Below are 18,702 nucleotides of genomic sequence, written 5' to 3'. Positions count from 1 at the left end.
GTTCTCAAAATCTCTGTAAAGCGTCTTTGAGTATATGAAAAGCGCTATATAAATAAAATGCATTATTATTATTATTATACTGTACCAACATCTGCAGTTATTTTCTTACACTATTTATCCGACTGTGGTTTGTTTGATGTGGGATAGTGGGAGAGTGGGAGAAATGGGTGCACACCAGATTTTGGTTGGTAAGAGGCCAATGGTCATGTTGGGTAAATGTATGTAAATGTCTAAGTAAATGCCTGTATTGAATATGTAACCTCCGGAAATGTCGGATGGGTTTGTTTAAAAAAGATGTTTTGTAAATGATATTTATTACTTGAATAAAGTATTTTTTGATATAAAAAAAAAAAAAAAAAAAAAATGTTGGGTAACCCCAACCTTGTCCATTGCCAGGTTGTGGTGGTTGCAGTAATGCTCCACGCCACTGAGCGCCCGGCCGGCGCTGTTTCGCCGGTTCCCCCGGGCAGGTTGTGTCCCCGCCCACCGGCTGCAACGAGAGGTTAGGTTGTCAATCATTGGGCGGGATACTTCCGGTGGCAGGTTCGGTTGGCCGGGAGGTTGTCAAGGGCGTTTCTAAGCGGGGCCTAAATGCCCAGTGAAGGCGGCAACATGGAGGCTGCAGAGAGTGAGGGCAACTTTACTCCCACATCAACCATCTCTGCTGGGAAGTGAGTGCTCAGTATTCAAATACAGCAGCTGCAGATTCAATGTGTCATGTTGAATGTGAGTGAGAACAATGAGGGAGGGAGGGAGGAGGGAGGAGGGAGGAGGGAGGGAGGAGGGAGGGAGGGAGGAGAGAGGGAGGGAGAGGAGGGAGAGAGGAGGGAGGGAGGGAGGAGGGAGGAGGGAGGGAGGAGGGAGAGAGGAGGGAGAGAGAGAGGAGGGAGAGAGGAGGGAGAGAGGAGGGAGGGGGGAGGGAGGGGGGAGGGAGGGAGGGAGGGAGAGAGGAGGGAGGGAGAGAGGAGGGAGGGAGAGAGGGAGAGAGGAGGGAGGGAGAGAGGAGGGAGGGAGAGAGGAGGGAGGGAGAGAGAGGGAGGGAGAGAGAGGGAGGGAGAGAGGAGGGAGGGAGAGAGAGGGAGGGAGAGAGGAGGGAGGGAGAGAGAGGGAGGGAGAGAGGAGGGAGGGAGAGAGGAGGGAGGGAGAGAGGAGGGAGGGAGAGAGAGGGAGGGAGAGGGGAGGGAGAGAGGAGGGAGGGAGAGAGGAGGGAGGGAGAGAGGAGGGAGGGAGAGAGGAGGGAGGGAGGGAGGAGGGAGGGAGAGAGGAGGGAGGGAGAGAGGGAGAGAGGAGGGAGGGAGAGAGGAGGGAGGGAGAGAGGAGGGAGGGAGAGAGGAGGGAGGGAGAGAGGGAGAGAGGAGGGAGGGAGAGAGAGGGAGGGAGAGAGGAGGGAGGGAGAGGGGAGGGAGGGAGGGAGGAGGGAGGGAGAGAGAGGGAGGGAGAGGGGAGGGAGAGAGGAGGGAGGGAGAGAGGAGGGAGGGAGAGAGGAGGGAGGGAGAGAGAGGGAGGGAGAGGGGAGGGAGAGAGGAGGGAGGGAGAGAGGAGGGAGGGAGAGAGGAGGGAGGGAGGGAGGAGGGAGGGAGAGAGGAGGGAGGGAGAGAGGGAGAGAGGAGGGAGGGAGAGAGGAGGGAGGGAGAGAGGAGGGAGGGAGAGAGGAGGGAGGGAGAGAGGGAGAGAGGAGGGAGGGAGAGAGAGGGAGGGAGAGGGAGGGAGGGAGGGAGGAGGGAGGAGGGAGAGAGGGAGGAGGGAGGGAGAGAGGAGGGAGGGAGAGAGAGGGAGGGAGAGAGGAGGGAGGGAGAGAGGAGGGAGGGAGAGAGGAGGGAGGGAGGGAGGAGGGAGGGAGGGAGGAGGGAGGGAGGGAGGAGGGAGGGAGGGAGAGAGGAGGGAGGGAGGGAGAGAGGAGGGAGGGAGAGAGGAGGAGAGAGAGAGGAGGGAGAGAGAGAGGAGGGAGAGAGGAGGGAGAGAGGGAGAGAGGAGGGAGGGAGGGAGAGAGAGAGGAGGGAGAGGAGGGGGAGGGAGGGAGGGAGGGAGGAGGGAGGGAGGGAGGAGGGAGGGAGGGAGGGCTCAAACATATTTTAACAATGAGTTATTTTTAGTAAAATTGATAAACATTGACAAATTTTAAAATGTATTTTAAACTGCAAATAGATCATTTGGAGTGTTGTGCATTGATGTGGAAAATATCAGCTGTGCGTGTTATATATAATAATAATAATAATAATAATAATGCATTTTAATATAATAATAATAATAATAATAATGCATTTCATTTATATAGCGCTTTTCATATACTCAAAGACGCTTTACAGAGATTTAGAGAACATAGGGAAATGAATAAATAGATAAATAAGTAAATAAATAAAGAGAGTTCAGTCCAGGGACTAAATTTTCTTTTATGTATTAATTTTAATTTTTTATGCTGTAATTGTATTTTTTTTTTGCACAATCCGCAGGCATTGCCACTTTCATTTCACTGCACATGGTGTATGTGACAAATAAACTTGACTTGACTTGGCATTCTTTATTGTTGGCATTTTAAGTCACCATCCAAAATGGTGCCTTCCCTTTTGAAGATGGGGATATCTCTGATTTCCAGCCACTTTGTCACCTGCCACTTGCTTTCTGAGGAATGTTTGGTGCTCAGAGGTTTACTGTCTTCGTTTTTGCATGGTCCCATTACAAGTGAAACAATCATGCTTTACTTGACTTCAGGCAGTCAGAGCTGCCAATTTCCATTTTCAAAACATAGAAGAAGTGTTACTCTCAGTCTGTAGCTGTACGTTTGTGACAGGTGGTTGGAACTTTTTGTGACGCTTTTTTTAAGACGTGCTATTTGAAATTCTTTCACTTTGTCAAAATAATCATAAACAGGAAGTGAATATCACTGAACTCACATTTGGCATGTGGAAAACAAGACGAAACTAACTTATGCTGCTGTAATTTTGATTTATTCACAAAATGCTGGAGTAACTCAGCAGGTCAGGCAGCATCTCGGGAGAGAAGGAATGGGTGACGTTTCGGGTCGAGACCCTTCTTCAGACCCATTCCTTCTCTCCCGAGATGCTGCCTGACCTGCTGAGTTACTCCAGCATTTTGTGAATAAATCAATTTGTACCAGCATCTGCAGTTATTTTCTTATATTATGCTGCTGTAATTGTTTGTTCATTGTTATGTTTTGTTTTGAGACAATGACAATAAAAGGAATCATTTGAATTTGAAAGCTGTAAAGGCTTTAATTTTTTTAACATTGTTAGCACCTTAAATGTGGGTCTGTAGATGTATAAGAAGATAACTGCAGATGCTGGTACAAATCAAAGGTATTTATTCACAAAATGCTGGAGTAACTCAGCAGGTCAGGCAGCATGTCGGGAGAGAAGGAATGGGTGACGTTTCGACCCGAAACGTCACCCATTCCTTCTCTCCCGAGATGCTGCCTGACCTGCTGAGTTACTCCAGCATTTTGTGAATAAATACCTTTGCTCTGTAGAATTAGATGGTCTGAATGAATTTGCGTGTGAATGTAAACACTTGGTTTAACCACTTGATTGATAATATGTTGAGCATCATAGTGCACAGTCCTGCTATCACATTTATTGCTATGGTTCTGATTATATTAGTTATTTTCCCTGTTGGCAGTCTCTTGGGGTAGAGGAAGTCTTGCTTCCGCTACAGTTCAGTGGGTTCTGAAGTGAGTAATGAATCCCTTGTGGGATCTACAGATACTGTGGGTGAAACTTGATGGGGCAGTTGGGTGAATTGTTGTACACTGCTTTTAGTGTTTGTGCTAAGTATCTATGGAGAGACACTATGTTTAGTGCCTACCCAATTGTTGTGTAGATTGCTCCTTTTGGTCTCAACTGTTGTATTCAGGGTCAGGGGATATGTGGTGGTGATTGTAGCTGTGGTAGAGCTCGCTGAAGGCTCCTGAGTTTATTTTTCCACAGGGGTCATGGAAGTGAGAATTTTAATCCCACATCAAACCTGTGTGAAGCACAATAGAAATAAAGTTAACAATGACAATATCCCATTTAAAAAATAATACTTCATTATTTCTGGAGGCTGAGACTGAAGAGAAGGGAGAATTTAACTTTAAATCTTGGACATTCCATGCAACCTATTTTTTTTTTTCCATGTTAACATTTCCTGTGCATCTTGTAGTAAACACGTTGTCTGTTGGGTTTCCTAAATTGCAACAATAACTACATTTCAAAAGTCGTTCAATGTCTGTACAATATCTTATTTGATATTCTGGTGTGAAACATATTTATCTTTCTTTGAGAGAAAAACACAGTGCTGAAGGAACTCGGCAGGGCAAGCAGGATCTGTGGAGGGAACAACATACGATGTTTTGGGTCAAGATCATTCTTCAGTCACTGAGTCCGAAGAAGGGTCCAAACCTGAAATGTTGCCTGTCTATTTGCTCCACAGATGCTGTCTGACTCACTAAGTTCCTTCAGTACTTTGTGTTTTGCTCAATAGTCCAGTGGCTGCAATTCCATGAGTTTCTTTGGAAGAAGTTCGGTTTAGTTTATTTTATTATTGTCATGTGTACTACGGTATAGTGAAAAGCTTTTTGCTATGTGCTATCAAGTCAGTGAACAGACTATTACATGGTTACAATCAAACCGTCCACAATGTACAGATAGATACAGGATAAAGGCTATAACCTTTAGTGTAAGGTAAAGTCCGATTAAAGATAGTTCAAAGGTCTCCAACGAGGTAGATGGGAGGTCAGGACCACTCTCTAGCTGGCGATAAAATGGTTTAATTGCCTGATAACTGATTTAATTGTTGGGATGTAAAATATAGTTTCTTTATGTACCTCTTCCCTCGGACAGTTCATGAGGTGGAATATGAAATATTGTATGTAACCTGAAGTAGAAACTTGTTCTGTTACCCAGCAGCAAACCTCAACACCTTAGGGTGGGTGAAAATAAAGGAAGATGTGGTATGAATTTAAATCAGCATTGTAAATTCTTTTATTTCACAAAATGCTGGAGTAACTCAGCAGGTCAGGCAGCATCTCGGGAGAGAATGAATGGGTGACGTTTTGGGTCGAAACCCTTCTTCAGACTGATGTCAGGTGGGCGGGACAAAGGAAGGATATAGGTGGAGACAGGAAGATAGAGGGAGAACTGGGAAGGGGGAGGGGAAGAGATGGACAGTGGAACTATCTAAAGTTGAAGAAGTCAATGTTCATACCGCTGGGCTGCAAGCTGCCCAAGCGAAATATGAGGTGCTGTTCCTCCAATTTCCGGTGGGTCTCACTATGGCACTGGAGGAGGCCCATGACAGAAAGGTCAGACTGGGAGTGGGAGGGGGAGTTGAAATGCTCAGCCACCGGGAGATCAGGATGGTTGAGGCAGACTGAGCGAAGGTGTTGAGCGAAACGATCGCCGAGCCTGCGTTTGGTTTCACCGATGTAAATAGGTTGACATCTAGAGCAGCGGATATAATAGATGAGGTTGGAGGAGGTGTAGGTGAACCTCTGCCTCACCTGGAAAGACTGTTTGGGTCCTTGGATGGAGTTGAGGGGGGAGGTAAAGGGACAGGTGTTGCATCTCCTGCGGTTGCAGGGGAAAGTGCCTGGGGATGGGGTGGTTTGGGCAAGAAGGGACGAGTGGACCAGGGAGTTACGGAGGGAACGGTATCTGCGGAACGCAGAAAGGAGAGGGGATGGGAAGATATGGCCAGTGGGGTCCCGTTGTAGGTGACGGAAATTCTTTGTAAATTCTTTGTGGATCTAGGTAATTTTATTAGGCAGCTCTTCAATCATCCAGTCTTATGTCATTATTTTTAATTGTGCAGATATTTAAATTGTTTCACAAAATGCTGGAGTAACTCAGCAGGTCAGGCAGCATCTCAGGAGAGAAGGAATGGGTGACGTTTCGGGTCGAGACCCTTCTTCAGACAGTTTAAATTGTTTCATAATTAGACAGCAGTTGAGAGCTTGGGTACATTGTTGTAAGGATTGAGATCGTGGATTATTTCATATGATTTTGGATCATAAACCATTAAATCATTGACTGAAAGGAGACAGCATTTGTTTTCATTCTAATGGGTAGCTGAAATTTCAGCTTGGTTTAATTTATTATTGTATGGTTCAGGTATGCTGGTAAAGCAAATTCCTTGAAATTTGAAACAAGAATATAATCTCGGGAGATAAAACTATAGGCTATGCCAAGATAGCAAACTGGTTCAGTTTATATGAATCGCCATAGGTCAACATATACACTTTATAATCAATTTATAAATCAGAAAATATACTTTGGTAACTACCTCCACAGTGTTACAATGAATGGCATCCAAAGCACATAGATTGCTAAGAAAGAATAATTATTAGAGGCAGAAAGAGCAAGAAAACTAGTTTAGTTTAATGATGCTGCACTTAACAGGCCCTCAGCCCGCAGAGTTCACGCTGACTATCGATCACCTGTTCACACCAGTTCTGTTATCCCACTTTCTCATCCACTCCCTACAACTAGAGGGGAAGCTACAAAGGCCAATGAACCCTCAAATCTGCAACCTACAGTCTTTGGAATGTGGGAAGAAACCGGAGCACACTGAGGAAACCTATGATCGTAGGAAGAACATTGCAAACTCCACAGACTTAATATTATGGGAGCTAGTTTGTATGTAGGAGTGTCCATAGTTTATTTCCTGGAGATGTCCTGTATGGGGAATATTTGTACATTAGTGTCTTGAACTTTGACTGTTGTATTGCTGCGTTTTACTGCAGTGGCCTACTTTAGGTGGAAATGTGTAGATGGTCTTTTAAATTCCATTTTTGTGCTCAAGTTAAAGTAAACCTGAAAAGTTTTATGTTTTATGTGTTCTTTTGAGTTTTCACACGTAAAAGTTTTATGTTTTAGATGTTGCACATTAATATTTAAAAGTCCCAGTTTATTTAACATAACTAGTTGCAGGTTGATGCTCTCTCTAGTGGGTGGCATGGTGGCGCAGCGGTACAGTTGCTGCTGTGCAGTGCTTGCAACGTCAGAGACCCGGGTTCGGTCTGTACGGAGTTTGTACGATCTCCCCGTGACCGCGTGGATTTTCTCCGAGATCTTCGGTTTCTTCCCGCACTCCAAAGATATACAGGTATGTAAGTAGTGTAAGAAAATAACTGCAGATGCTGGTACAAATCAAAGGTATTTATGTCACAAAATGCTGGAGTAACTCAGCAGGTCAGGCAGCATCTCAGGAGAGAAGGAATGGGTTTGTAGGTAAATTGGCTTGGTAAATGTAAAAATTGTCCCTAGTGTGTGTAGGATAGTGTTAATATGCGGGGATCGCTGGTCGGCGTGGACCCATTGGGCTGAAGGGCCTGTTTCCGTGCTGTACCTAAACAAATATACTAGTGTTCTTTTGAGTTTTCACACATGTAAGGTAGTGTAAGCGATAAAGTAATGCTCCTCCTAGACTGTCCTATCAAACATTCTGGGGCTGGTGGAGCAGGAGCTGGTTGTTGAAATGACCTAATTACACTGTCTCAATAAAGCTCATCTATCTTGTCCCCAGGAAAGATGCATCATGCAGAAAGTTGATCAAAATGGGAAACACTATACGGTGTTTGCAGAAATGTAGCATTTGGCCCAGTCGTGTCATGTTCAGGTTCCACACAAGACTTCTATACCCTCATCTAACTTTCCCTATCATCATATCCTTTTATTCCTTTCATTGTGCTTATCTAAACTCATAAGTGCATCACTGAATCGCTCCATTGCAGTAGTTGATTTGTGCCATTGTTTCAGCGACACTTGGAGTGTGCAGCACAAACACACTACATACATCTCAATCAGCCCCAAGTGTAAAATGATGGTAGTTGCTTTACAATTCATCACGTCTCTATCTATATACTAAAACTCTCGTTTGTTATCTTGTTTGTGACTGAACTTCAGCCAAAACGGCACACGATAGCGCAACAATTTTAGGCCCACCTTACTCACCATTGTCACTTTAGTGATAATGCAAGTAGTTTTATTGAAATCGGTGTTATCTTTTTAGTTATTCACATTTAAAAGTTTAAAAGGAGGGTGAGGGGAGGAGGGAGGGGGGAGTGGGGGAGAAGGGAGAGGGGAGAAGGGAGAGGGGAGGGGGGGTTGAGGAGAGAGGGGGGGGGGAGGACAGGGTGCTGCACCAATGCAGGAGAGGTTTGGGCCCAACGGGTCCACTTTGTCTAGTATAAAATAAAGTGTGAGATGGTATTTGAGATGTGTACCTCTTCCTTTCTCAAGTGACCAGCATATTGTTCCCCTTGCGACATTTGCCACAAAAGTTAAAGCATCTTAAAATAATTCCTGCTCTCTCCTTTCCAGCATTTTGCTCTTTTAAAGAATCCCACATTCTTCTCGAATTTCTTTTTCCCCTCTTTCAAAGTGTATGACACTAAACTTTATTCTCAGGAAGTTGCACATGTGCACTGTCAGACAGTGAATCTTTGTGCTAATACCTGCACAACCTTCACTCTCCCTCTAGGTGTCTCTCACTCCTGAGAGTGTCAATCAGCATATAGTGTGAATGCTTAAGTGGTATGAAAAGTTATTCTTGATTTGAAACAATAGATCTCGAACCTATTTTAAACAAATTGCCATATTATCAATGCACACATCATTTGAATTTTATCTGCTAATCTTGTTATCAGTCCTGAGGGGGGAAAAAAGGGTGTTATTCTCCAGTGACCTCCATATCTCTGTTTCTGTCTTTCATTTAGACTGCTGTAACGGTTATATCTTTAAGTTCCAGCTGCAGAAATCATGGCAGATAGGGACAATCAATATACAAATGGCAACTAAGGATTCTCCCACATGAGAGGTGACGAGGGACAGATTAATAAATGCATAACGAGACGCTGTGCTATTCATAAAGCTTGAAGGCGTTATCACATTGGAACACTCTGTCACCCCAGATGTATCATTTGATTTCAACACCCTAAATATGATTTTTCTACAATTATATAATTGGAGACCTTTGCAATGAGGATGTGTTTCTGGGTCCTGATTGAAAGCAGCATTGATTAGGGCAGCCCAGTGGCACAGTTGGTGGAGCTGTGATGCAGCAGCTCTAATAGCCTGGGTTCAATCTGGACCTTGGTGTTATCTTTGTGGAGTGTGCACATTCTCTCTGAATTTTCTCTCATTGCTCTAGTTTCCCCCAAACATTGCAAGACATGGGTTCATAGACCACTTGGACACTGTAAATTGCCCCCTTTGCTTGGTGAATGGAAGAATCAGCCCATATCATCAAAGGCTAACACCACCCTGGCCACACTCTCATTTTACTCCTACCCTCGGGAAGAAGGTACAGGAGTTTGAAAACCGTGACCATCAGGTACAAGAATAGCTTCTTCCCAGCAACCATCAGGCTCTTGAACACTACACCACACTAATCTCAATTGTGAACTTCTGTGAACTGTCTTTGGTTGCCGTAAGGACTTAAAATTAATAACCACAATATTTGTTTAAAATTATATTAACTATATGTATTGTGTTTACAGGCCTGTTATGCTCTTGCAACTAAGAATTTCCTTGTTCTGTTGTGTGTAGATATTGGAATTAAACAGTTTTGATTGTGAAGTTTGAGGGAGTTGATGGGGTGGTTAAATAGAATTAAACGAGTGCTTGATAATTTGACATAGTTCCAAGGGGCTGTTTTCATGTTGCATTATTCTACTCTAGAGGATGGATGTTGGTCTTGGATTATTTAGGAATGCTCACACTATAAAGAATGTCAGTGATAAAGTGTTATGTTAAACAGCTGCCATATTTTAGCTGGGTCATCATCTGCAGCTTATGGTATTGTGTTACGTGTGTCCCAGTAAAAGCAGTCCTGGCATGGAGTCTCAGGATCACTGTGAGTACTTGAAACTAAAGTGCTTGCTAGATAAGTTTAACAGTCCCTAGAATTTGAGTAAAGTTTTGCAAAACTCTCCTGTGATTTGGCTGTAAATAATAATGTCAGATTCCATTACTGAAATTGCTAATCTGTCGATTTTTCTGCTGAGCTTTTGGCAATACCTCGAGTGACTAATCCACTTGTAGGTCGCACTAATTTTAAAGAGAAAGCTCATGGCAATCATTCAGCTGCTTGTTCTACTGTGGTTGTTTAATCAAGAGGAAACGTAAATAAGTATTTGAAGGGCAGTTGTTCCACTTTGTGCTTGGACAGACCTTTTAACAATCAAACACGGACCACAGTATTTCCGTGTCCTCCCAGCAATGACATTCAAAGCAGCGTTTAACTTGGTAATGAGTCTCATTAACTAGAAATGGATTACGTTTCTATTATTTACAGTAGTAAAGCAGAATGAAAAATAATAGCTGGAACTAATATTTGCAAGGGGGAGGCAGGTTAATATTTTGGAACATTTCCTTCAACACCCAAACAAGTATAAATTGGGATATGGTAGAACCTTAAATAAAACTCAGCAGGCCAAGATGGTATTCCTTAATCTTTTTTAAAGTGAAGGGTTTGGGACAGGTGTGGTGGGTGCGACACTTTATAATGGAAGTTAGCACAAAATGATCTGCTGTGAATTATATTTGAACCATTAATCTGTTGCTGCTGTGTATTTTAAGGGATGCTTAATTTATTTAATTTGTTTTTCCCCCACTGTCGTCTAAGGTAAACCATTGTAATTTTATACATTTGTTTGGTAAGCCTTTCATTTTTCTGTCCATGTTACTGTGGAGCTGTGTAATATATCAAAAAGCTAAAACTGCATTCTGAATTGCTCATGATATTTTGCACTAATTTCCAGATTATTTTTGGTCACAGACTTCTCTTGACAAACAACAATTTCTATAATCATAGCCCTGAAATCTGTGTTTAAAATAAACTTAGTATTGTAAATCTATAAAAGGCAGATAGAGCTCAGCTGTGAATTGGATATTTTGACTTGTTCAGCACCTGCATGGAAATCAGAGGTCAATGTTTATGGTAAATATACAACAGAGATTTCTGATGGTGCATATGTTTAGTATCGTGTGGAAAAAAAAGTTAATATTGTAGAAGGTAGTTTGACAATTCTATCATATTCCATCTTCAGAAAAGACTGAGGGATGATTTAACAGTGGTCTTCAAAATTGTGAAGTTTTGGTGGGAGTTACTATATAAAGAATGTCTCTGAAGTGTGGGGAAGAACATAATTAGAGACGATCAGTACAGTATAAGATATTCACCAAGTTATCCAACAGGAAATTCAGAAGAATCTCATTTACCAAATAAGTGGTGATAATTTGAAACTTTTTCCCACAAGAAGAGATTGGGGAATAGTATGGGTGTATTTAAGTAAAGGCTCAACAAGTATAAGGGACGGGAATAAAACACATTGGTTCAGGTATTGGTAAGAAGGAACTGCAAATGCATGTTTAAACTGAAGATAGACATAAAAAGTTGGAGTAACTCAGCTGGACAGGCAGCATCTCTGGAGAGAACGACTGGGTGATGTTTTGGATTGAGACCCTTCTTCAGACTCTGACCCGAAACATCACCCATTCCCTCTCTCCAGAGATGCTGCCTGACCTGCTGAGTTACTCCAGCTTTTTGTGTCTCTGGTTTAGGTATTGCAAGATAGGAAAAAGCTTGAGTGGAGAACATGTTTTAGCATGTACTGGATGGATGGAAAGGCCTCCTTCTCTGCTGTACATCCAACTTGGTTGATCCTATCCACATGAAACTTTTCTAGAAGATATTCTTGGAAATCTGGCTAATTATTTATTATCTTTGTGCAGTGTAAGTGAGTGAACCTTGCTCGTCAAAGTAACCCTCTGTCTTTATGATTCTTGGTACTGGAAATTGATCAGTAATTTTTTCACTGATAATTTGCAAAAATGAAATTCGTCTGATACCCACATTTGAAAAATCTGAAAAAATGGCACCCATGTTAATGCCTATATTTGCAATTGTCTGATCAACTATGGCATTTGGTGCTGTTCCAGCATAGCATGTAAGAAGCAGTTTATTATTGTTAATTGGCTCTAGGAGGTCTCCTCAGTCCAATAACTAACTAAAAGTTAGCAAATTTTAATAAAAGTTAAATACATACTTGGAATGCTCAGATCTTTAAAAAAAATGTTGTTTTACAGTTAGTAGTAGGTGGGAATGGGGGAGAATCTTTCCCGACGCATATCATCACCTATCCATGTTCTCCATTTTGCTGCCAAATGTGCTGAGTTACTCCAGCGATGTGTCTTCCCGTGATATAGAGCCTTGGTGAGACTGTATCTGGAATATTGTGTCGGAAGGAATTGCAGATGTTGGTTTAAACCGAAGATAGACACAAAAGACTGGTGTAACTCAACGGGACAGGCAGCATCTCTGGAGAGAAGGAATGTGTGATGATCCGGGTCGAGATCCTTCTTCAGACTGAGTACTGATCCTGAGTTCTTGCCTAAAGTGGCATATGTTTGCAGTAGAGGGAGTACAATGAAGATTGACCCGGTTGGTTGCAAGAATGGCCGGTTGTTTCTATGAGGAGAAATTAAGCAGGTGACCCTGTACTGTCTTGAGTTTAGAATACTGAGAAGTGATCTTTGTATTGAAAAATTCAAATTCCTGAAGATGTGGAATTGATATACCTCCTAGTTGGGGTGTCTGCAATCAGGGATCACGGTCTCAAATTAAGAGGTTGACCATTCAGGGTGGAAATTAAAACAAAATATTCCTTCTCCCCAAGAATTAATGTGACTAAGGAAGTTTAGAAGTTGTGCATTTTAGATGTTTGGTTAACAGAAATAATACTCCCAGTTTAGTTCCGCACTTTCTTTAAATTCTTCTTTCTCTTATTGCATGACTTGTGGTGCAAGCCAGATTACTGCTTCTGATGACTGCATCAATATTTGCAGTTGACACAAAGATATCTTGCCATTATGTCAACTCTTCAATGTGATTCAGTAACTGCTGGACTTTTGCAGCTTATATTCCACCTTATTCCTTCAAAGCATTAAACTATCACTATGAAACATTAAAGTTGGGGTCTAAAAGCTCTCGTTTCACTTGCTGATGAATGGTCATGAATTCTATTTCTCATTCTAAAGATGCTGTATGACCTGTGAGTTTTCCTACTATTTTCTATTTATTATTTCAGTTTATCATGATGGGCTTGTTTGCATGATTATCTGACAAAGTACTTTTTTTATTAGCATATCGTGATGTGAAGTCAAAGAGATTGAAGTGCAAGAGAAACGACGCTCACAATCTGATTGGGATCAGTTTACAATTCTCACTGGTAGCTACAGTTTCTGCATAGTTAACTGTACAGTAAACCCTCGTTATAAGGAACCATGACAGGGGGAATGCTGCCTGTAATTGTAGATTGTCCGCGATAACCAAGTGTGATAAATGGCATTTTGTATGGAGACCTACCATAAAATTTAGATTGAGGAAGAACTGGACTGGCCCAGGTGCCTTTTTTTACAGCTGAAACATTAAAGCATAGCCTTGCCTGCCCTAAGCTACAAAGCTCCAAGGTCTCAATACAGCAATACAGGTGGTGGTGGTAGGTGCGGCTGAGGAAGCTGTAGGAGCTGGCATCAGCAGGTTCGGCCCGGTGTCGAAGTCGCTTTTCGACCTGGCGCAGAAGTTCGGTAGGTCTGTCCACTATAACTGAAATCTGTTATAAAGAGATCTATAAAAACGATGATTTGCTGTATTGTGTTTTGCTTGCAACTGGGTTAGTGTATCGAGCAAAGAAAAGGACATTTATCCCCTAAAGGTTAATGGTGCCCAACCATGTTTAAAATATGCAGTCAATAATTTGCCAAATGTTGGTGCCTGTTTTGGATAATCTAATTTTCAAGAGAATGACTATAGAGGAGGTATGTTTGGCAACATCTGCCTGAAATAGAAGGAAAGGTCAACATATGCCTGAAATAGAAGGAAAGGTCAAATAATTATTCTGCTCCTGATTTCATTGTCAACTCCAGATTACATGGCAGCTTTTAACATAGCGAAATATCCCAAGGCTACTTCACAGGAGTATAGTTAGACCTTGAGCTACATAATACGAAAGATGTCCAAAGGCTTGATCAAAGAGAGGGGAAATTAGAGTATCGAGCTTTGGCAGCTGAAGGCATGGCCACCTGTTTCAGTATGAATCATATGAGGGATGTGCAGAAGGACAAATGCTGGAGGTCAGATATCTAGAAAGGGTTGTCACAGTGTAGGAGATTAGAGACAGAGGAGTGATCTGAACATATTTCGAAGCACGGATGTGAATTCTGTAGTCTGAAGAAAGATTCTGACCCGAAACGTCATCCATGTTGTCCAGAAATGCTGCATGACCCGCTGAGTTGCTCCAGCGCATTGTGTCTTTTAATGAGCATTCATTAATTTGGATGTGGTCGGAGGCAGAGCCAGTCAATAAAAGCAGGTGTCGCCGTGCGCAGCACTGCTTTGGAGTTGAAATGCAACACTGGATATCTGAATGTGTTCACTTCACGTTGAGAATGGGATACTGTATAGTAGAGCAATGCTGTTTCAAAGTAACAGATTGTTGATGGATGTTTCAAGAACAGGTATAATGTGATAGAGGATGGCTGATGTTGAAATGGTTGATAGTGTGAAGGATATAATTAATAATCAGTTAATTTGCCTGCAATACTTCCACATTTAAAAAAACTACACAGCAAAGAAATGGGAGAGGGAATAAGTTGTGATCCAAGACAATGAATGATAGGGGAAGGCAGCTGAAATGCCTAAAGGGCGGCACAGTGGCGCAGCAGTAGAGTTGCTGCCTTACAGCGAATGCAACGCCGGAGACTCGGGTTCGATCCTGACTACGGGCGCCGTCTGTACGGAGTTTGTACGTTCTCCCCGTGACCTGCGTGGGTTTTCTCCGAGATCTTCGGTTTCCTCCCACACTCCAAAGACGTACAGGTTTGTAGGTTAATTGGCTGGGCAAATGTTTAAAAAAAATTGTCCCTAGTATGTGTAGGATAGTGTTAATGTGCGGGGATCGCTGGGCGGTGCGGACCTGGTGGGCCGAAGGGCCTGTTTCCGCGTGGTATCTCTGAATCTAATTCAGCATTATAGCCACTAAGGATCTACCCAACAATGTGATTATGGATACTCTAATAGTTACTCTTGGAAACTTAGATGACAAGAATGTATATTCTTTTAGTGTGAGTTAACTTGATTTAATAAAATATGATTGGCATATTTCTTCAAGGGGTTTGAAATTTCTGCTGCAGATCAATTATGACGCAGTACTTTATTTTCTCCCATTTTCCCCATGCTCCCTCCTCGCACCCTAATGTACTGGAGGTGTGTAGGGTATTACAGGAATTGGCTGTGGTGGTGGGCCACCAGTTGTCACATGATGTTCAATTTACTGTCTCCTGGGCAGGGAAGGAGGCGAGATTTTTTTCCCCATAGACTAAGTAGTAATGGGACAAGCTGGAGCCTTTAAATTAAAGGTGCAATATTATCCTTGCCTTATTAGGAGCCATGGTAAAAACATCGAGGGCGCAGTTAGTCACGCTCTTCTCGTCTCCGTGCTGAATCATCAGAAAGGGCAGAAGCAATGTTGCTAACTCTGGGAATCTGCTGGTTTATTGCTTGGGTTTGTAATTAGCATGATTTGTGACTGCTGATGCAATGATTTTGCAGCCACAAATGTTTTACCAGTCGGCATTGTGGTTCCACTGTGCAAAGCACTGACACGTTTTCAGTAGTGCATTTTAAGTTTCTCGTGTCTGCAAAGTTGTATCGGAACACCATACTCCTGTGAAATCTTCAATGTGTTTTGGACGAAAAGTTTGAGAAGTGGGTTTGTGTTTCACAGAAAATCCTGAAGAACTTTGGTTTATGGTGGCTGCAATAAAAGTGCAAAGTAGTATTGAGTGTGGCTTGTGCAAAATCTCTGCTGACACTCCATTATAGCAGTGGGGGAACTGAGGTGAGGCTTGGTTTGGGATCTCAAATGTATATTAAAGATCCTCTGGAAGTATTTTGAGAGTCGTCCTTAATCCTGGTAAACGCTCCAATCTTCCTTCCACCTGAGGTAGGTTCCCTAACTTGACACTTTAACTGGTTTCTCTGTCTGCAGATGCCATGTGACTGGCTGAGTTAGTCATAGAGCAATACAGCTTGGAAATATGCCCTACGGTCCAACATCCTTGCTGACCAAGTTGACTAACTAAGCTAGTCTTGTTTGCTCCTGGCCCAAATAACCCTCAACATTTTCTATCCAAGAGTCTTTTAAATGTAATTGTTTCTGCCTATGCCACTTCCTCATTCTATGTAGCCTCTGTGTTAAAAAGCTATCCCTTGGGTCCCTTTTAAATCTTTTCCTTCTCATCTTAAATCTATGACCTAATTTTAGACTCCTTTGCTCTGGGGTGAAAGGACTATGGCTATTTGCCTTACCCATGCCTCTAATGGCTTTGTATGTGTTTGCAAGGTCATCCCTCGTCCTCCTATGTTTATATGCTTGTAAGATCATCCTTCCATGCTCCAGGATAAAAAGCCCTAGCATTTCCAGGTTCTCCTTATAACTCAGCACTCCAGTCCATATAATATTCTTTTGTAATTTAACAGCACCCTATATCTGTAGCCAGTACTCCAAATGTGGTCTTAGCAATTCCTTATTTGACTGTCATAAGATGTCCCAACTCCTATACTCAGTGCTCTGACAGCTGGAGGCAAGAGTGTTTAAACACCCTTTTCATCACTCTGTCCACCTATTGACACTTTCTCTTCTACATAATTAGATTTAGATTTTTTTTTAGATTTAGAGATACAGCGCAGAAACAGGCCCTTCGGCCCACCGGGTCCGCACCGCCCAGTGATCCCCGCAAATTAACACTACCCTACACCCACTAGGGACAATTTTTTTTACATTTGCCCACCCAATTAACCTACAAACCTGTACGTCTTTGGAGTGTGGGAGGAAACCGAAGATCTCGGAGAAAACCCACGCAGGTCACGGGGAGAATGTACAAACTCCGTACATTACAGCACGCGTAGTCAGGATCAGTGATACAGTGGTACAATTGCTGCCTTGCCGCACCAGAGACTCGGGTTCGATCCTGACTACAGATGCTGTCCGTACGGAGTTTGTACGTTCTCCCTCGGACTGCGTGGGTTTTCTCCGGGTACTCTGACTTCCTCCCACTCTCCAAAGACGGAGAGGTTTGTCGGTTACTTGGCGTCGGTAAAATTTTAAATTGTCCCTAATGTATAGGATAATGCTAGTGTATGGGGTGAGCACTGGTCAGCGTGGCCTGTTTCCGTACAGTATTTCTAGTCTAAAGGTGTACCATAGTCATTAATCAGAATGTCTGATCAATATCACGATACCAATTGTTTAGCGAGCATCTTTCGGCACGGTGGTGCAGCGGTAGAGTTACCGCCTTACAGTGAATGCAGCGCCGTCGACTCGGGTTCGAACCTGACTACGGGTGCTGTCTGTACGGAGTTTGTACGTTCTCCCCGTGACCTGCGTACTCCAAAGGCGTACAGGTTTGTAGGTTAATTGGCTTGGCAAATGTAAAAAAAAAATTAAAAAAATTGTCCCTAGTAGGATAGTGTTAATGTGCGGGGATCGCTGGGCGACGCGGACCCGGTGGGCCGAAGGGCCTGTTTCTGCGCTGTATCTCTAAAAATAAATCTTCATGTATTGCCTGTTGTGTTCCTAATATGCAATAGTAGCTACACTTTGACTCTAAAGTGTTTTCGTGCATACTAAAAGATATCTGTAAGGTGCTTTAGAAATGTCCATCTGACAGTCATTTCAGTCTTGCCAATGACAGTATCACACTGACAAGTATTACACTGGGATGCTGACCAACGTGTGTTTTCCAGTAGGATGCAAAATATTGTTCAAATGGATAGACACAAGATGCTGGTTTACAAAAAAAAGACACAAAATGCTGGAGTCACTCAGTGGGTCAGGCAACATCTCTGGAGATAAGGAGGTTCCCGAGCAGAAATGTTGCTTATGCATGTCCTCTGGAGATGCTGCCTGACCTGCTGAGTTATTCCAGCACTTAATTAAAATGGATAAGGTTTGGTGTGGATCATCAGTTAACACTCGCTGTCTTGCTGATCCTCTGGAGTGTGGTTTCAATTGCAGCTCTCACTAATGTGATGAAAGGTTACTCTGTCTGCCAGCAGCTTGGGTATGACTGAGATAGTATGGTTGCGTTACCAATGGGTGTAAATTCACAAAATAAGAGGACATTTAATTTATCACCGATTGATATTTCTCTGTCATTGGAGGAAATGGCCGCTACTGAAGGGGGTGAATTTCTAATTTAAATTAAACACCATAGAAACAAGTAAGGGGAGAGAAAGGCATTAAGATTTCATTGTTCGAAGAGGCAACCAAATCTCAAATATTAATAAACTTCATAAATCCTGTGGTAACCGATGATCACCCATGTGCTGAGTTCTGTACTTTAGATTAAAAACACAGCGTGGAAACGGGGCCTTAGGGCCACTGATTCCGTGCTGAACTGCGATCCCTGCATATTCTACACACACTCGGGACAATTAACAATTTTACCAAGCCAATTAACTTATAAACCTGTACGTCATTGGAGTGTGGGAGGAAACCGGAGTACCCAGAAAAAAACCCACGCCGTCGCGGGGAGAATGTACAAAATCTGTACAGAAAGCACCTGTGGTCAGGATCGAACCCGAGTCTCTGGCGCTGTAACACAGCAGCTCTACCACTGTCCCACCATGCCGCCCTTTGATGGT

At 42.9% G+C, this 18,702-nt stretch overlaps 1 protein-coding gene across 4 annotated transcripts in view; it reads left to right on the top strand.

Annotated features, from left to right (window-relative positions):
• Window positions 1-555: 555 nt before the first annotated feature.
• ppip5k1a (diphosphoinositol pentakisphosphate kinase 1a) overlaps window positions 556-18,702 on the top strand; it is a 160,231-nt gene continuing 142,084 nt past the window's right edge. For 3 of the 4 annotated variants that reach the window (XM_078430059.1, XM_078430056.1, XM_078430060.1), the window contains exon 1: window positions 556-671. The gene's annotated coding sequence lies outside the window, so the exon portion shown is untranslated. Of the gene's footprint in view, window positions 672-691; window positions 727-18,702 lie in introns of those variants that run through there. The other variant, XM_078430058.1, reaches the window with a different exon arrangement.

The sequence above is a fragment of the Rhinoraja longicauda genome, chromosome 38, assembly GCF_053455715.1.
Source record: "Rhinoraja longicauda isolate Sanriku21f chromosome 38, sRhiLon1.1, whole genome shotgun sequence".
NCBI lineage: Eukaryota > Metazoa > Chordata > Chondrichthyes > Rajiformes > Arhynchobatidae > Rhinoraja > Rhinoraja longicauda.
This window is presented reverse-complemented; position numbering and strand designations above follow the sequence as displayed.